Source organism: Pteropus medius, unplaced genomic scaffold, assembly GCF_902729225.1.
Source record: "Pteropus medius unplaced genomic scaffold, Ma_sr-lr_union100, whole genome shotgun sequence".
NCBI lineage: Eukaryota > Metazoa > Chordata > Mammalia > Chiroptera > Pteropodidae > Pteropus > Pteropus medius.
The window spans coordinates 1187777-1205702 of record NW_024340698.1 but is presented as its reverse complement, the minus strand read 5'-3'; the positions used below and the strand labels follow the sequence as shown (position 1 = coordinate 1205702).

The 17926-nt window shown below is 36.2% G+C and overlaps 1 pseudogene; it reads left to right on the top strand.

The window, feature by feature from the left end:
• The first annotated feature begins 3009 nt into the window (after nt 1–3009).
• Nucleotides 3010–3128, top strand: LOC120613207 (uncharacterized; annotated as a pseudogene).
• Nucleotides 3129–17926: the final 14798 nt, after the last annotated feature.

Genomic DNA, 17926 nt, shown 5'->3' with positions numbered 1-17926 from the left:
TAACTAAGAATTTTGTTTTTTAACGGTGTTAAACCACTAGTGACTTTCAACATGAAGTTGACATACCCATCTTTGTATTTTGAAACATTAGTTGCAACAGAAAAGTAAATTGAAGGATCTGGCATACAACTAGGGAGTCCAGTTAAGAGTTTTTTTCAGTTGACCAATGGAAAGATAGCTTAGAGTAGACTTATTACAGTGGAGACTAAGGGGAAGACAGATTCAAAAGATATCAGGGAAGTTTCTGATCAAGATGGTGGAGTAGGTAAATGCTGTGCTTGCCACCTCCCACGACCACATCAAAATTACAACTAAACCACAGAACAGCTTTCATTGAGAATCACCTGAAGATTAGCTGAACACAAGTTATAACTAAGGACACATAGGAGAAACCACATGGAAACTGGTAGGAGGGACAGGGACACGGAATTGGCTGGTCCCACACTCATATGTGGAGGTTCAAAATTGGGAGGTATATCTCAGCTGCAGAGGTCCCCCTGAGAAATGAAGGGTCCCAGTCCCACACTGGACTCCCCAGTCCAGCACTCCAGTGCCAGGAAGAGAAGCCTCCACAACTTCTGGCTGTGAAAACCAGTGGAGATTGTGACTGAGAGAGATGGAGGACATCTAAGTCCTAGGCATTCCTCTTAAAGGGTCCATGCATGAATTTACTTGATGAGAGTCATACTTGCTCTGAGTTCCAGCACTGGGGCAACGGCTCAAATGATGTCACGGATATATAGGAGGAACTAAAATGTCTGGCTTCAGGTGAAGGCTGGAGGGGCAGCTTTCTCCCAGACAAAAGTGTTGAAGGAAGCCATTGTTCATTTGTTGAGACCTCCCCCACCCAGCACGCAGACACAGGCAAGCACTGTATTTGAATCTCCATCAACCTGTTTAACGCTGTTCCCCCTGCCCTGGTGATTCCTTGAGACTCCTTCCCACTCAACTTGTGGTCCCACCCAAGCTATTTCCACTGGCTTCAATATAAATGGCCTGTCTTGGCTCATGGTGTGGACTTTCTTAAAATCTCTCAAGGTTCACAAACCCCAAATAAGCAGCATCTGGTCTTGGCATGCCCCTTATTTCTTGCTAAGCAGCCCCAAGCCAGGCACTAGTGGCAACCAGTCTCAGTTTGCAGTTTAGCCTCTCCCAGGTACCTCCAAGCCCAGCACAAGTGGCAACCATCTACATATTACTTTGTAGCTCATACCAAGTGGCCCCAGGCAGGACACAGATAGTGGCTGACCTTAGTCTGTGGTAGAGCGCCTCCAGAACCAGTACATCCAGTGGCCACCTTCAGACAACACCAGAGCACCACCCAGTCACCTCTGGAAGGGACACACCCAAAGGGCAGGCTCAGTAGGCACGTAGTCCCACTAAAGTGAATCCTCATCCATAGTGTCAGCCTCTGCACAATAGCTTCTCCGCTGGAGTCACAGCCAGTCCTCACAACTAATTAGCCTGAGAGTCCATCCCTCCCACTAAACCAGGGGTGCACACAAAACCCACACAAGGGACACACATAGAGCACGTGACTTGGATGACCAGGGAGACTCTGCCACTGGGACCCACAAGACACCTACTGCATAAGACAACAATAGCAGCTCTGCCTAATACATGGAAGCAAACACAAGGTGGCAGCCAAAATGAGACAAAGAAACATGTCCCACATAAAAGCAGAACAAATCTCCAGAAAAAGAACTAAATCAAATGGAGATAAGCAATCTACCAGATGCAGAGTTCAAAACACTGATTATAAGGATGTTCAGTGATCTCAGTTGGAACTTCAACAAAAAGAAAGGAAACATAAAAATGGAGATACAAACATAAACAAGAACTAGTCAGAAATGAAGAATACAGTAACTGAAATGAAGGATGCCTTAGCAGGAATGAACAGTAGATTACATGAAGCAGAGGATCAGATCAGCGATTTAGAAAATAACATAGCAACAAACACAGCAAAAAGAAAAGAATCCAAAAAGAATGATGATAGTTTAAAGGGCCTCGGGGACAATATCAAGCGTACCGATATTTACATCATCGGGGTACCAGAATGAGAAGAGAGAGAGCAAGGAATTTGAAAAACTATTTGAAGAAATGATGGAAAGCTTCCCTAACCTAGCAAAGGAAATAGACATACAAGCCCAGGAAGCCCAGATAGTCCCAAACAAGATGATCCCAAAGAGGCCCACACCAAGACACATCATAATTTAAAAAACAAAGGATAAAGATGAAGAGAGAATCTTTAAAACAGCAAGAGAAACAGTTACTTGTGAGGGAGTTTCCATAAGACTGTCAGCTGATTTTTCAACAGAAACTTTGTAGGCCAGCAGTGATTGGCACAGATTATTTAAAGTGATAAAAGCAAGGACCTACAGCCAAGACTACTATCCAGTGAGGCTATCATTTAGAATTGAACGACAGATAAAGAGCTTCCCCGAGAAGAAAAATAAAAGGTGTTCATAACCACCAAAACCAGTATTACAAGAAATGTTCTAGGGACTTCTTTTAAGGAACAAGGTTGGGAAAAAAAAAAAAAGAACATAAATATGAATAATAAAATGGCCATAATTATGAACATGTCATTAAGCACTTTAAATATAAATGGATTAAATGATCTAATCGAAAGAAATAGGGTGTCTGAATGGATAAGAAAACATGACCCTTACATATACTGCTTACAAGAGACTCATTTCAGATTGAAAGACACACATAGACTGAAAGTAATCGGATGGAAAAGATATTTCATGAAAAAGGAAACAGAAAAAAATCTGGGGTAGCAATACTTATACCAGACAAACTGGACTTTAAAACAAAAGTTACAACAAGAGATAAAGAAGGACCCAGTCATTCTACTTCTGGATATTTATCCAAAGAAACCCAAGATACTAATGTGTAAAGACATGTGCATTCATATGTTTATTGCAGCATTCTTTACAATAGCCAAGATATGGAAGCAACATAAGTGTCTATCAGTAAGCGGCTGGATAAAGAAGAGGTAGTACAGTCTAAGGCCATGCCACCCTGAACAAGCCTGATCCCATCTGATCTCGGAAGCTAAGCAGGGTTGGGCCTGGTTAGTACTTGGATGGGAGACCACCTAGGAAGACCAGATGCTGTAGGCATAAAAAATAAAAGTAAAAAAATAAGGGATTGTAAGCTGACAAGGTCCTTGCAATCTATGAGATCAACCAAGGGTTGCCTCCTAAAAAAAAAAAAAGAAGAGATAGTACATTTTATATACAAAGGAATATTACTCAGCCATAAAAGAGAATGAAATATTAAAATCTGCATCAACATAGATAGATCTAGAGGATGTTATAGTAAGTGATATATGTCAGACAGTGAAAGACAAATATATGGTTTCACTTATATATGGAATCTAAAGAACAAAATAAACGAATAAACAAGAGAAACAGACTCTTAGAAACAGAGAACATTTTGATGGTTGCTAGGTTGGAGGGGTTTGAGAGGGTTAGGTGAAAAAGGTGAAGGGATTAAGGAGTATAAATTGGCAGTTACAAAATAGTCGTGGGTATGTTCAATATAGCACAGGGAATATAGTCAATAATATTGTAATAACTATGGTGTCAGATGGGTACTAGATTTATCGGGATGACCACTTCATAAGTTATATAAATGTCTAACACTGTTGTTTACCTGAAACTATTATACTCTAGTATGTCAACTGTAATTGAAAATTTTTTCAGTATTGAAAAGGTAAAAGATATCAAGGAAGCAACATTGATAAATGAAAAATATTTGCTGACTTCATGGAGTTTAAAAACTATCAGGGTAGTTACTGTAAAACAAATACTAAAAACAAAATAAATATTTGAATATATCTGTGATAATTAGCATAAAGAAAATGTATGGGGTGCAATTAGAGTGATGACCAGCATATTTGGTCACATGGGTATGTAAAAGAGATAGCTACCTATGAGGCGAATTAGCCTATTGTCTTCTTTCGAACTGTGTTTCTTAGAAGTATAACAAAATGTACCATCATCTCCATAATCAACCTTAGCATGGAGAATATTTTACCTTTTATAACTTTTTTGTTCTTATTTATTTTATATATTTTCAAATAAAATTTTATATATTTAAAGCATACAATGTGACGATTTGATGTTCATATATATAACGAAATGATTACTGCAGGCAAACTAATCACATGTCATCTACTCACATATTTTCCAGTGTTCAATGGAGTACTGTTAACTGTAATCATCATGCTGTACATCAGACCTCTAGACTTATTCATCCTCCATAACTGCATCTTTGTAACCTTTGATCAAAATCTGCCTTTTTTTCTCCACCCTCCCCAGCTCATAGTGTCCACTGTTCTGTTCTCTGCTTTTGAGTTGGACTTTTTATTTTTAGATTCCACATGTAAGTGAGATCATATAGTATTTGTCTTTCTCAGTCTAGCTTATTTCACATAGCATAATATCCAGCAGGTACATACACATCGTCACAAATGGCAGAATTTCTTTCTTTCTCACAGCTGAATAATATGCCATTATTATTTCACATCTTCTTTATCCATTCATTCATTGACAGACCTCTGGGTTTTTCCATATCTTGGCTATTGTGAATAGTGCTGCAATGGACATGGAGTGCAGATGTCTGTCTGAGATACTGATTTCATTTCCTTTGGGTATATACCCAAAAATGGGATTGTGGGGTGATATGATAGTTCCATTTTTAAGTTTTTGAAGAATCCTTATACTGTTTTCCATAACGGCTATATTAATTTACATTCCCACCAACAGAGTACAAGGTTTCCATTTTCTTCATATTCTTGCCAGCACTCGTTATTTGTTGTCTTTTTGATAATAGCCCTTCTAAAAATTATGAGGTGATATTTCATTGTAGAATTGATTTGCATTTTTCTGATGATTAGCAATGTGGAGTCCTTTTCCATGTAACATTTGGCCACTTGTATGTCTTTTTTTGAGAAGTTTTTGTTCAGTTTTTGTCCAGTTTTTTGTCCAGTTTTTGTTTAGGTTATTTGGTTTTTCCCATTGAATTTTTGGATATATTTTAGATATTAACCCATTATCACATGTATGGTTTGCAGATTTTTTCTCCCATTTGTATATTGTCTCTTCACTCTGTTGATTATTTCCTTTGCTATACAAAAGCTTTTTAATTTGAGGCAGTCCGATTTGTCTATTTTTGATTTTATTGTCTGTGGTTTTGGGGTTATATCTAAAAAATCATTTCTTAGACTAATGTCAAGAAGATTTTTACCTATGTTTTCTTTTAACAGTTTTATTTAATCCATTCTGAGTTGATTTTTGTATTTAGAGTGAGAAAAGGGTCTAATTTTATTTTTCTCTAACAGTTTCTCAACCAGTTTTTCCTAACTAGTTTCCCCAACACCATTTATTGAGAAGAAATTATTTTGTGCTATCATGTCATTCCTTGCATCTTCTCTTTTCTAGAAGGAGTAATTATAGTTCTGGAAAAAAGCTAGGATGCCTAAACAATGCTTTGGAATTTACTGAGAAGATGCACAATGTTTAGTTAACATGATGGCTAAATAATCACCCTCTGCAAATGCTCCTGTTTTAGGATAAATATTGTGTATCTTAACATTTGGGGACTGGAATTGTTTCTTTGTGTTTGGTTATATTTTAAACTTTTTGAATTTATTGTGTTTTGCATATAAATACTCATAAAACCATGATCCGAGTTATATTAACTAAGGCCCTTTAGACACTATTAAAGATAGATATATGTATACACACACACAGAGAAAACTATATGTAGTTGTTTTACTTGAAAGAGGATAGCATCATTTGCCAGCTGACATGAACCTTATGTAGTAGGAATGTCACATCTTTTGATGTAACTGGGCACATATTAATCAAGAAACATGGAGTGGTTGGAGAAGCCACTCATGTGTCTCTAGGTTTAGCAGCAGCTGCCCCTTTATACCATATTTGTATTTTCTGAGGGCCAAGCACTTAAGAAATTCCAGATCATGGCTCAGCCACTTCTCAGCAACTCTCTTGAACTGCAGTCATTGCTAAGTGCTCCGAGCAGAATGCATACAGTGTCTGCATGCAAGTGTGGACACTGGAGATACTTTTGGCCTGACTGAGGAGGACAAATGATCTTCTGCCCTACACCCATCCCACCACATCCTTTGTGACCCTGTCTAGACTCAGGCCTAAGATCTAAGGAATCGGTGGGGAAAGGGGTTGAACCAGGTCTATTCAGAACCTGTAGGCCACAAAGAAGCCAGAGGGGGAGTAATTGGGATTTGTTGGCCTGAGGTTAGAAAGCAGAGCAGAATTCACTGAAAAATAACTAAGTAGAGGCACCCTCCCTAATGTGTTTGTGCCAGGGAGAGGCTCTATAAAACCTGCAGAAAATGAAGTGACAAGGTACAACAGTAGCCAATGAAAGACCCAAACTGCCATCTGAGCCCCTGCTTCACCAGTTCTAGTTATGTTCCCTGACGCCGATTGCTTCCTCTGGTTTGGGTCTTTGGCCCCCGGTACTAACCTGCTGCCTCCTCAGCTCTAGCCAACGACTTAGCCCCAACTGCTTCCTTAGCCTCAGCCACCAAGGCTTCGGCCTCCACTTTAGCCCTGATCCTGCAGCCCTGCCGCCCACTCTGCCTCATTGGCCCCAACCACCTCCTCAGCCCTGGACTCTTAGTCTCTACTGGCCTCGGGACCATAGGCTCTGTGGGCACTGGCCACCACAAGGGTAGAGAAAGACCTGATACGTGCTTCTGAAGTCAAAGAGAAAAGAAAAAGGAAAGAAATTTAAATCATATATTATTTTAAAATATATTTTATAATATTTAATATCATATAATTTATAGTATTATTTCTATATACTTAAATTATATATAATGCACTATTGTCCCTTTGAATGCAATCGTCTGGGATTTGATCTTGAAGTTAGCAGCTGGCCTTAGTATGGATTATATAGTTTATGCTCCAAGATGAGATGGAAACACAGTGCCATAGGAAAACAGATTTTGTTCACTTTATTCTGTATACCTGTCTCATAGTCCAGAACATTTCTTTCCTTCATTAACACAATTCTTATATGAATTTGAAGGGAATATAATGGCACCAGCAAATATCTTTTGTAGTTGTCAACCATAAGAGCACTAATCATGAGTTGCTCATCTGCCATTTTTTGTTTGCAGTTCTTCATAAGTTGTGCATTTATAACTTATGAGTGCCTATGTGTCTTTTGAATGGTAGCCATCAAACTTTACACTTACACATAGAAAATTATTTACATAACAATTCTATATTCTTTTTCCATAGAAATTTTTTTCTGCAAAACTACTCATTTTCTAAGAGATTAAAAATCCTATTAACTTTCCAGAAAATATACTCAGTTCTTCAAATTTCACTATAATATTTGCCTCTGCAGATGCCAAAGACAAAAGTGGTGGAGATGAGAGCAGGTGTGAAAATAATAATCATGTTTCTTTAGGCACCTCAATGAGGTTGTAATTCAGTACAGGCCATGCTGCATGTGTGTTCAGTTCAAAAGTCCCAATATTGCCTCTTTTTATTACCATTATTTTTAAGAGGCGAGGGGTTTCATGATTTTGTATTATTTTGTGTTCTTTACTTATGGTTCTGTATTAGTTTAGTAACCTCCAAGACAGCAAGGCATTTCTTAGAAGCTCCCAGTGGTCTTACAGGCTAACACTACAGTATATCCTGTGACAAGGCTACTTTTCTGGGGACAGCTGTTCTGCCCCTCTTTTCCTCTGACCACCAGACCCAACAGGCCTGTAAGCCACATTTTTCAAACCTCAGCCCCAGCTCAGTCAGTTAATATCCACAATTATTTGCTTTTAAATTCAGCTCGATGTAGAATTACTACCAGTGATTTTATATTCCACCAAATAACATTTTTATGTTACCAGCCTAATCAGAAAATCCCAGTTCAATCAGACTTTCTCAGGACTGAGCTACGAAACATCCTCCTATTCCAATTTTTAATCTCCACCTTGAGATAAATATGCAGAAAGGCTCTATAAGCAGCAGTTAATCTGACAGTGATTTCTTTACATCAAAAATTAGTTTCTAAAAATTATTTCTAAATTTAAAAAATTCACCTCAGGAAGTAAGAATGCAGGAGTCTTTGTAGATAGGCTTTTGCATAAGGAAAGGCTCTTCAAATTTTGTTTTCTCTTTAGAAAAAAGGAAAGAAAGAAGAGAATTGACATTTATTTAGCACTTACTACATACCAAGTGATGTGTTGGACATTTTCACTAACCTTAATAAACTCATCCCATTTAACTTTTGTAGCCACCCACTGAGGTGTAGTTACTGTGCCCACTTTTACATGTAATGACATAGACTCAGGGGAAGTGAAGTGACTTGCTAAGGCTGCATAGATCTCAAGTGGCAGAGCTGTTTTATGAACCTGTGGCTGCCTGATTACAGAGCGTATGCTCTTTCTACCACATAAGACTGCCTTCTTATTTCTTGGGCATGTTGTTTTTCTGCTTCTAGTTAACTTTATAGTTGAACTAAATTTCAGATGCCCAGACCCATTTTGTTTATTTCTCAGGTCATCATTCTGCTAACTTTTCAACTGCTTTCTACTCTCAATAGAACAATGGAGGCAGATTAAGGCCAAGGACACCTATGTCAATGATCACTGATCCAGTGATCCTCTGCAACTTGTCTTCTTTTTGTTAGCACAAGAAGAAACCCCATAAACTATTGTCATTATAATATAAAATCTCTCTGATTCTGAATTTCATAAGAACCTGTAAATGAACTCTTAGGAGAAGCGAGTCAGTGAATTTGCAGGAGATCCATTCTTATCAAGTCTATTTTTAAATAGCTAGGACAAAAATCATTAAATAAAAAAAAAAGACCATAGAAACATAAGATTTTGGAACTAGAAGGCATTTTAAAGATTATTTCTGAGGAAGGGAAATAAGTTTCACCTTGTACGTTGACTCTGATGGTCTGGCAGCGGCTTCCTAGTTTGCTGAGCTGAGGATTGCGAGGCTGAAAGAGGAGCTAGTGGAAGCATGTTTTTTTTAATATTTAAACAATTTAAACCACTTTCATTTTCAAGATATATAAACTGAGACCCAGAGATGGGAAATGACTTAATGAAGATTCCATAGCGAGGTGGTGGCAGTGTCAGAACTGAAACCCAGGTCTCTTGCACAATAGCCTGATGCTATTTCCACTTGACTCGCCTGTCCCTAGTCAGACACTTTTCTACTTTGAACATATATCAAGCATATTAGGTTGTCTCCGTGTCATTTTCAATGAGTTTACTACCAATGAACTCCAAAATTCCTTAAGGTTTTCTTTAGGGAATAGCTTAAAGAGATTCATAGGAGTATCTTTTAGAGGAATAGCTAAGGTTTATTTCTTCAACATTGAATATCTATGTTAATTTAAGAATAAATTAAAAATAAGTATACTTGGGGGGATTAAGATACAACATCTCATTCAGGTAATGGAATTCCATTTTCATATATTTTCAGGTTACTATCTCTCTTAGAATTGTCTTGTATGTGAACTCACTGCTATCTTAGCCCAAAAGTATAATTTTCTTTTCATAGATCAAGAAAATTTGAATGGATTCATATCAAAGAAATGTGAGTTTCTTTGTTCCATTTTCTTGTTGGTGGTAATCATTTCATTCCTGCCTCTGTGGCTGTGTCCGGTCACCTCTGTAATGGTTATTATACCCTTCTTTTAGCCTACTACATTACACTTCCTCCTCCACGAAGTCTTCCTTGATACATATAAAGAGATGTCGATTTCATAACTCTAAATGAATCAACATATTCCTTTTCAGTTGTGAAGACTGGGCACGTAAATCTCTGTTCTCATATCCACCGTTTCTTCATAGTTGAATATACCGATTTATTTAGAGTTATATCATGCTTGATTTTTATACAGTCATTTATACAGTTTGAGCTGAATTCAGCTAATTTGAGTTGTCAAGGTCAAGAAGATATACTACTGCTCTACCGAAGCTCCTTTCCACAAGGTTTCTTTTTCTCTTGTTGGAGAATATTCCAGTAAATGTGTTATTTTACAGATGGATTAAAGGCTCACTCCCCTGCATTTCCAACTAATTGCTTCCCCCAATATAGTCAGAAATAATGGTTTAGATGTTTTTCTTAACTAAGATTTAACATGTTCTCACAGCTTTGTAGGCTCTTTTTATTTCTCAAAACAGCATCCCTAGTTGGTTGACAATTGTATCGCCCAGTACTTATTACAGAAAACATGTGTAGTATCATTTCTCTTCTTTTTTATCCACATTGTTCTTGGGAAGATAGAAGGGTCACTGTACTCATTTCTTATGCCTGCTGTAGCAGATTACCACAAACCAGGCGGCTTTAAACAACACAAATTTATTATCTTTCAGTTCAGAAGTCCAAAATGGGTCTCCACTGGGCTAAAATCATTATCAGCAGGCCTCCATTCCATTCTGGAATGTTCCTTTCTAGGGAAGAATCAGCTTTCTTGAATTTTTCCAGCTTCTAGATGCTTCCCACATTCCTCGATTTGGGGCCTCTTTCACAAAGCCAGCAATAATGGCAGATTCTTTCTTATATCAGTCTCACCTGGATAATTAAGGACAAGATCCTCACCTCAGAATCTTTAACTTAATAATACCTTCAAAGTCCCTTTTATGATATAAGGTAAATTATTTATAGTTTTAGGAATTAAAATGTAGAAACCTTTGGGCAACCATTTTTCTCTCAATCATAGTCACTAATAGGAGGTTAGGATAACACACCTATGAAATCCCATGTCTGTTTTTCCAACACTGAAAATCAAATATTGCAGAATGTACCTGGGTTCAGAATAAACATAGGATTTTAAGGAACCTACTTACTATATACATATGGAAACAATCTGGACTACACATTTAATTATTATAAGTTGAGTGCGAGAAATTTCTTCAGCTGAAACACATATATCATCTCTCTTAGAGTTACCATTAAATAATATCATTCAGAGCTTGGCAAAAACATATTCCAATGACATTGGCAAAATCATTTTCCACCTTCTTGCTTTAGGTATGTCACAGTGCCAATGAACACATTAAATGTGATTAATCTCTTTGGAGATGGAAGTTGGAGTTGCTTATCAGCAAGGCCTGAATGAACAAAAAAATTTAGAATAATACATTGTATCAGAAAGAGAAATTGTGTATCTATATGCCTTACTATTAAATTGTATACCTAAAAAACTGGATTTTGTTAACCAATGTCACCAAAAATATAAATTAATTAAAAATAAATTTTTAAAAATTGTATTTAACCTCATCGGTACTTTACAATTTAACTTTCTTTTGACTACCTTATTGTGTATTTTGGTTCCCCCAAATACATTATGATAGAGACAAATTCTGAGTTTACATCGTAATTTATTTTGTTAAACTAAATTTCTCTATGATTAGGTAAATACCCACTTGTTTGCTTTTGTTTTTTTTTCTCTCCCTTACATAATCAAAGGAACCTTACTTTATGGTGGTGGTATCATAGTATATGTATTGTTCAAACTTATCAAGTTGTATATATTAATGTATACAGTTTTTGATATCAATTATACCTCAATAATGCTGGAAAAACTTTTTAAAATTTAGTATATTTATTGGGCTGACGTGGTTAATAAAATTATTTAGGTTTCAAGTGTACAAGTCAGTAATACATCATCTGTTTATTGTATTGTGTGTTCACCACTCAAAGTCAAATCTCCCTCCATCACCATATGTTTGAGACCCTTTACCCTCATCTGTCACCCTCTTACCCTTCTTTCCCCCTAGTAACCACCATACTGTTCTCTGTTTCTATGAGTTTTTGTTTGTCTGTCTTGTTCACTTGTTGCTTTCAGTTTTATATCCCACATATGAGTGAAATAATATGGTCCTCAACTTTTTCTGTCTGATTTATTTTGCTTAGCATGATAATCTCAAGATCCAGCCATAATGTTGCAAATGGCAATATTTCATCTTTTCTTATGGCTGAGTAATATTCCATTGTATATATATATACCACTTTTTTTTCATCTAATCATCTATTGATGGGCATTTAGGTTGCTTCCATATCTTGGCTGTTGTAAATAATGCCGCAATAAGCATAGGGGTGCATATATCTTTTCTTGGAGTTCTTTGGATAAATACCCAGAAGTGGAATTGCTGGGTCATAGATAGTTCTATTTTTAATTTTTTGAGGAACCTCCAAACTGTTTTCCATAGTGGCTAAACCAAATTGCAATCCAACCAATGTGTTTCCTCTGAAACCTTCATTTTATTCAGAAAAAGATATTGTAGGCTTTTTTTCTTTTTCTTTTTCTGCCATAGGAAGCTTACATTACTTTACTTAATCACCACTTCTGAAAAAATCAATGTAGCTGTGAATGAGGTCTTCTCATGCCCCTCCTTTGCCAATTCTACCCTCTTTCAGTCTACTTAGCTAGTATGCATGAGCTCCTTACCTTGGGACCAATGTGATGTCAAAATAATTGGTTGAAAAGTAGAAAATTCTATGGATAGGCACCCATTTACCAATTAGACTGATTTACTTTTTCTGAATTTATTTAGGTTCATACATATAGATTTATCTGCTTTGGACTCAAGTAGATATGCTCCTGTGATGTCATTATCGCTATTCATATTTAATAAAATCAATTTTAATGATAACTGAATAGTATCAATTAAATTCTTATACATTCTAAACCGAAGTCAGGTATGTATGAAGAGTCACCAACTGCTTTTCTCTCACAGATACTGTAGTCATCCTTTCTGATGCATTTTGATGAGACATATACAACATATTTTTAGGTAATCCTACATAAACTTATGAAAATTTTATCTCCTTGTTCTACATTTTATTTTTTATTTTTTTGAGATTCTTCATTTGTATTGAAACACTATGTAATTTTTCCAGCATTATGGAGGTATGATTGACAAAACTTTATATATGTAAGGTATACAATGTGATATATATATATATATATACACACACACACATATACATATATATACATATACATATATATACACACACATATACACACACATAATATTAAATATTACTATAATAAAGCTAATTAACATATCCATCACATAGTTACCTTTTTCTCGTGGTGAAAATACTTGAGATCTACTCTCTTAGCAAATTTTAAGTATCTATCATTATTAACTATTGTTACTATGCTATACACTAGGTCTCCAGAACTTTTTCATCTTACTTGAAAGTTTGTACCCTTGACTAATATCTCCCTAGATCCTTCACACTCATCCCATACAAATGGCAAACAGGTATATGAAAAAATGCTCAACATGGCTAATCATTAGGGAAATGCAAATCAAGACTATAATGAGATATCTAAAATCTGTTAGAATGGCTATTATCAAAAGATAACAAGTGTTGGCAAGGATGTAGAGAAAAGGGAACCCTTGTACACTGTGGTAGGATATAAATTGGACAGCCATTATGAAAGCAGTATGGAGATTCCTCAAAAAATGAAAAATAGAAGTACATTATGATCCAGAAATCCCATCTTTAGATATATTTTAAAAGGAAATGAAATCATTATGTAGAAGAGATATCTATACACTCATGTTCATTGCAGCATTATTCACAATAGCCAAGATCTGGAAACCATCTGTATCCATTGATAGGTGAATAGATAAAGAAAATCATATATAATAAAATATTAATCAATCAAGCTAATGGCATTAAGGAAAAGAAAAATGTGTTGTGAAGATCAAGAAGAATAGAAGGATGAGGACAGAAGAGAAGGAGAAGGAGAAAACCAAACTATTATCTGTTCCCTTATAGAAAAATTTGCTAGTTCTGGAAGTAAAGAATAATTAGAAGCAAAGCGGCACTTGGCCACATTAACTTCATTTAGGGGAATGATACTGAAGGAACTTTGGTAGGATTTATGCCATTGACAAAGCAATGAGACCATCAGGGACACAACTGGTTCTCTGTATATGAGTTAGCTTGAGTCTACTGATTCCAGGGGGAGATTCTGGGCACTGTTTACTTGCTTCTCCTTCCACTGACTTGGTTTAAACTAGTATACAAATTTCATGGTTAGAAATATATATATAGTCTCACCTGTTCTTTTATTTTTTGCTCTATCTTTTGACATCAATCTCTGTAAGGAAGCCTGAACTAGGAATAGGCAGAAATTCACTGTTAGCTCTCTATGTACATTGATCTGTAACCAGTGTAATGCCACCTGCCTGCTACTTACATAGTTCTTTGTACCATTACCATTGTCCACAAGGGTAGTGAAAGTAAAACAGGAATGTGGAAATCATTGGTATTATTATTGATATTATTATCATTGTGGATTGAGTGTGCTTTAAAACTGCATTAAAATAATTAAACTTATTAATATAAAAGGGCAGATGAAATGAAAAGGTAAATAACCAGAAAAAAAGGGATGCATGTATCATAGAAGAATTGATTAATATATGGAAGTCTTTTAGAAAGCAATATATAAGAAAAATATAAATGTCCCAGTAGGAAAATGGGAAGAGATTTGGTGAGGTAAGTAAATCCCAAAGGAAAAAATATATATGTCAGTTAATTTTATAAAAATGTTCTAGTTTTACTGGTGTTAACTGTATTAATTACTGAAAAATTACTTTTTTCTCTCATTGCATTTGACACTAGCAAAAAGAGAAACATTTTCACACATTCGGAAAATATTTATTGAGCACATGCTACGTGCTAGACATTGTACATACTAACCCCCAGGAGTGTTAGCCAGGACTTTCTTCCTAATATGTAGGCTTATCCTTGGATAGGGGCATGTTAACAGCTCTTTAATGTTTTAGTAATCCCCATCACCTGTGAAAAAAAACAAAAACTCTTAAGTTTCAGGTGCCCCGAAGTCAACCCTGAATAGTCTTTGATTTAAAAATCCTAGGTTCAAAGTCACAAATACCTGTAGAGTTCAGGCAGTTTATCTAGGAAAGTAAAGCAGCCAGGGGTGGTGAACTAGGGTGTTCATGGCCCATCTAAATACTGAAGTTACTATTGGATCCAGGATATTCTGCCTTGCAAGGAATGTGGATTAGTGTTGCCAGATCTTTAGGGGCAGGATGAGAAAATAAGTCTGGGTTTTTACATTGGAGCTTCCACTTTTTAGTTGTTGGAAACTAATGTTAAATAAAGAGAATATTGTGAGAGCTTTCAAGGAGGCATTTTCATTTGGATCATAGAACTAAAGTTTACAACATCTAGACTAGTCCTAAAAAGGAATTAAGATTAGTCTGACCCACCCTCCAGGGGAAGTTTGGAGGCTGTGTGGTTTGGAATGCTTGACTCTTTCAGACTAGGAGAAAAAAAAATAAAAATAATGGGTTCTACTGATGTCAGAGACTTGTTCTGACCTCACAGGCTGTGCCTTGAAGTGGCAGGACCTTAAGTATCAATGGCTATGGAGGAGGTAGGATATTTAGTACTGTTTGTTTGGAGAGCAGTGGTGGTGATGGGGTTTACCACTGAGATCCTGAGAATCATCATTGGGAAGATTTCTCTAGCCTCTTGTAGCAGCAGTTTCTGAAAAGTCTTGGAGGACCACAATTTAACAGTACCACTGGGAAGCAAGAAAAGCCATGCTATTAATTCATCAGGCATATTACCGAATAATATCTCCTTTATTTCTCCTAAACTCTAACCTCTAAGTTTTAGAATTTGATTTTACTTAAAAAGAAAAAGAAAAAGAAAACATATGCAGTATATCTTATATCCCAATTTGAAGCATTCTGTTTCTGCTGTAGAAATCAAGAAATGCAAATTAAAATAAGATACTATGTTTTTCACCTTAAATTTAGCAAAAGATGAAAAGTGAATGGTACAGTATTATATAACATTTTGAATCATAAATTCTGACTACAAATACCAACTCTGCTACCTTCTAATTCTGTGTCCTTTAGCAAATGACATATATTGTATATCCTATAAACATACATCCTTTCTGAACCTCAATTTCCTTATTGATAAAAGAGAGCTGATAATAAACCCCACTTCTTGGGAGGATCAGTTAAAGTAATACATGTGAACTGCTTATGATAGTGTCTGGCACATGGTAAAACCTCAATAAACGTTAGCTTTGATGACATTACCTATTAACATAAAGAAAGGGTTCGAGGTAATGGCACGATGGTGAGGCAGGATGAGATAACCCCGAGGACTCTAAGAGAAGCTGTGTCTGCATGGGAGTGACATTGGCAGGACCCAGCAAGAGAAAGGACAGAGGCATTTCAGAGGAGACAAAGCCAAGGAGAGAATAGGGTAAATCTGAGGCCACGGGAATGGCCCAGTGAATTAAAATTGGGAACAGGAAGAGTAGGCAGAAATAAAGCTACTATCTTGTGCAGGTCAGAATGAAACCTTGAAAAGCTTTCCCTCTCAGAAACAATCTCTCTGACCTTCGAGTCACCTTGTTCTCAGAAGCAGCATCATGACATTTCTTCTGAGGTTTTAAATTCTCACACTCTCCTGGCACATGCTTACACCTTCGCAAAAAAAATAATGAACTTGACATGTGCCATTTCCTGTGTAGAGGCTTGCTGCAGGACACAGCTTTCCCCAATGCAGCCTGCCATGTATGTTTTGCTTTTGTTAATGTTTCTGTTAAGTTAGTTTAAAACAGTTAAAATTCCAGAGCCAAAGCATAACTTGGAAGCTGTACATGAAATCTGAGACTTTTATAGCCAATTTCTATGCTGAATTTCTGAAAGTCGTAAGGTATAAAAATGTGGGATTTTTTTCCCCACTGCAGTATAATTTAAGCTTGATTACGAAAGTACATATGGTTATCTTTAAATTCAGTGGATGTGTCTCTAGTTTATAGAATGAAATTTTCAGGTTTCACAGATTTGAAAAAAGTCACACATCTGGGTAGATGATATATAGTTGTGACAAAATTGCTCTTCTCTTTAATCCCTGGAGCGAAGAACATGATTTGTTCCAGCAGGGGTTTTGTGGAAGTTTTGTCTTCCTTTCTTTATATTAAAAGCAACTGTGTATTGATTTTTAAGCACATCTTGACATCTTGACATGTTCTTTAACATCTCGTTTTATTTTTTTCTTTAGTTGTTTTAAGGTCACTGATTTGATGTGTAAAAAAAAAAACAAAACCTTGGGAGTGGAAGATTTCACAGCAGCACAATCTTGAATTAGCTGGTAGTAGTTTTTGTTTCTAATGCTGGTAGCCATATTCATTGAACCACATTTATTTCATTGACTTTTCAATGAATGATTTTCTTACCAGTAGCTAAGAGGAAGGCAAAGACGCACAAGTGGCTGATTCGAATGAAGAATACCTACTAACTCAACCAGCATCAATGACTTGAATCCATCAACAAGTTACCAGTAGAGAGGATGATGAGAATAAGAATGTAGTCTTTTGGAATATTTGACATTTTAGCAGCTGGCAATATTCAGGCAGTGAACCATTATTAGAAGCAACTTCCAGAAAAAGTTTGACATTTAAAATAAAATGTTTTAGCATATAAACATTGAAAAAAATTTTTGGGAGGATTAGAACACGTGGGAAATTGGCTTGAGAAAGAGAGATCTAATTTTTGCTGAGATCTATTATGTTCCACTTACTTTGCTGGCTTTAGCACATACCTTACTTTATTTACTACTAAAAATATTTGGATGAGGTGGGTGCTATTATTATCCTCATCTTACAGATAAGGAAACTGAGAAGTTAATTTACTCAAGGTCGTATGTGAGTGATGGTAGATCCATGGCTGTCTGGTTCCAAAGATCATTCTGTCAATCATTAGAATTTATTGGTCACATTGAATTCCTTCCTAGTAATTTAATTATTTGCCATGGATTGATTTTGAACCAGACAAACTAAATTTGTCAGAGGAATATAGTAAATGATAATAGAATGA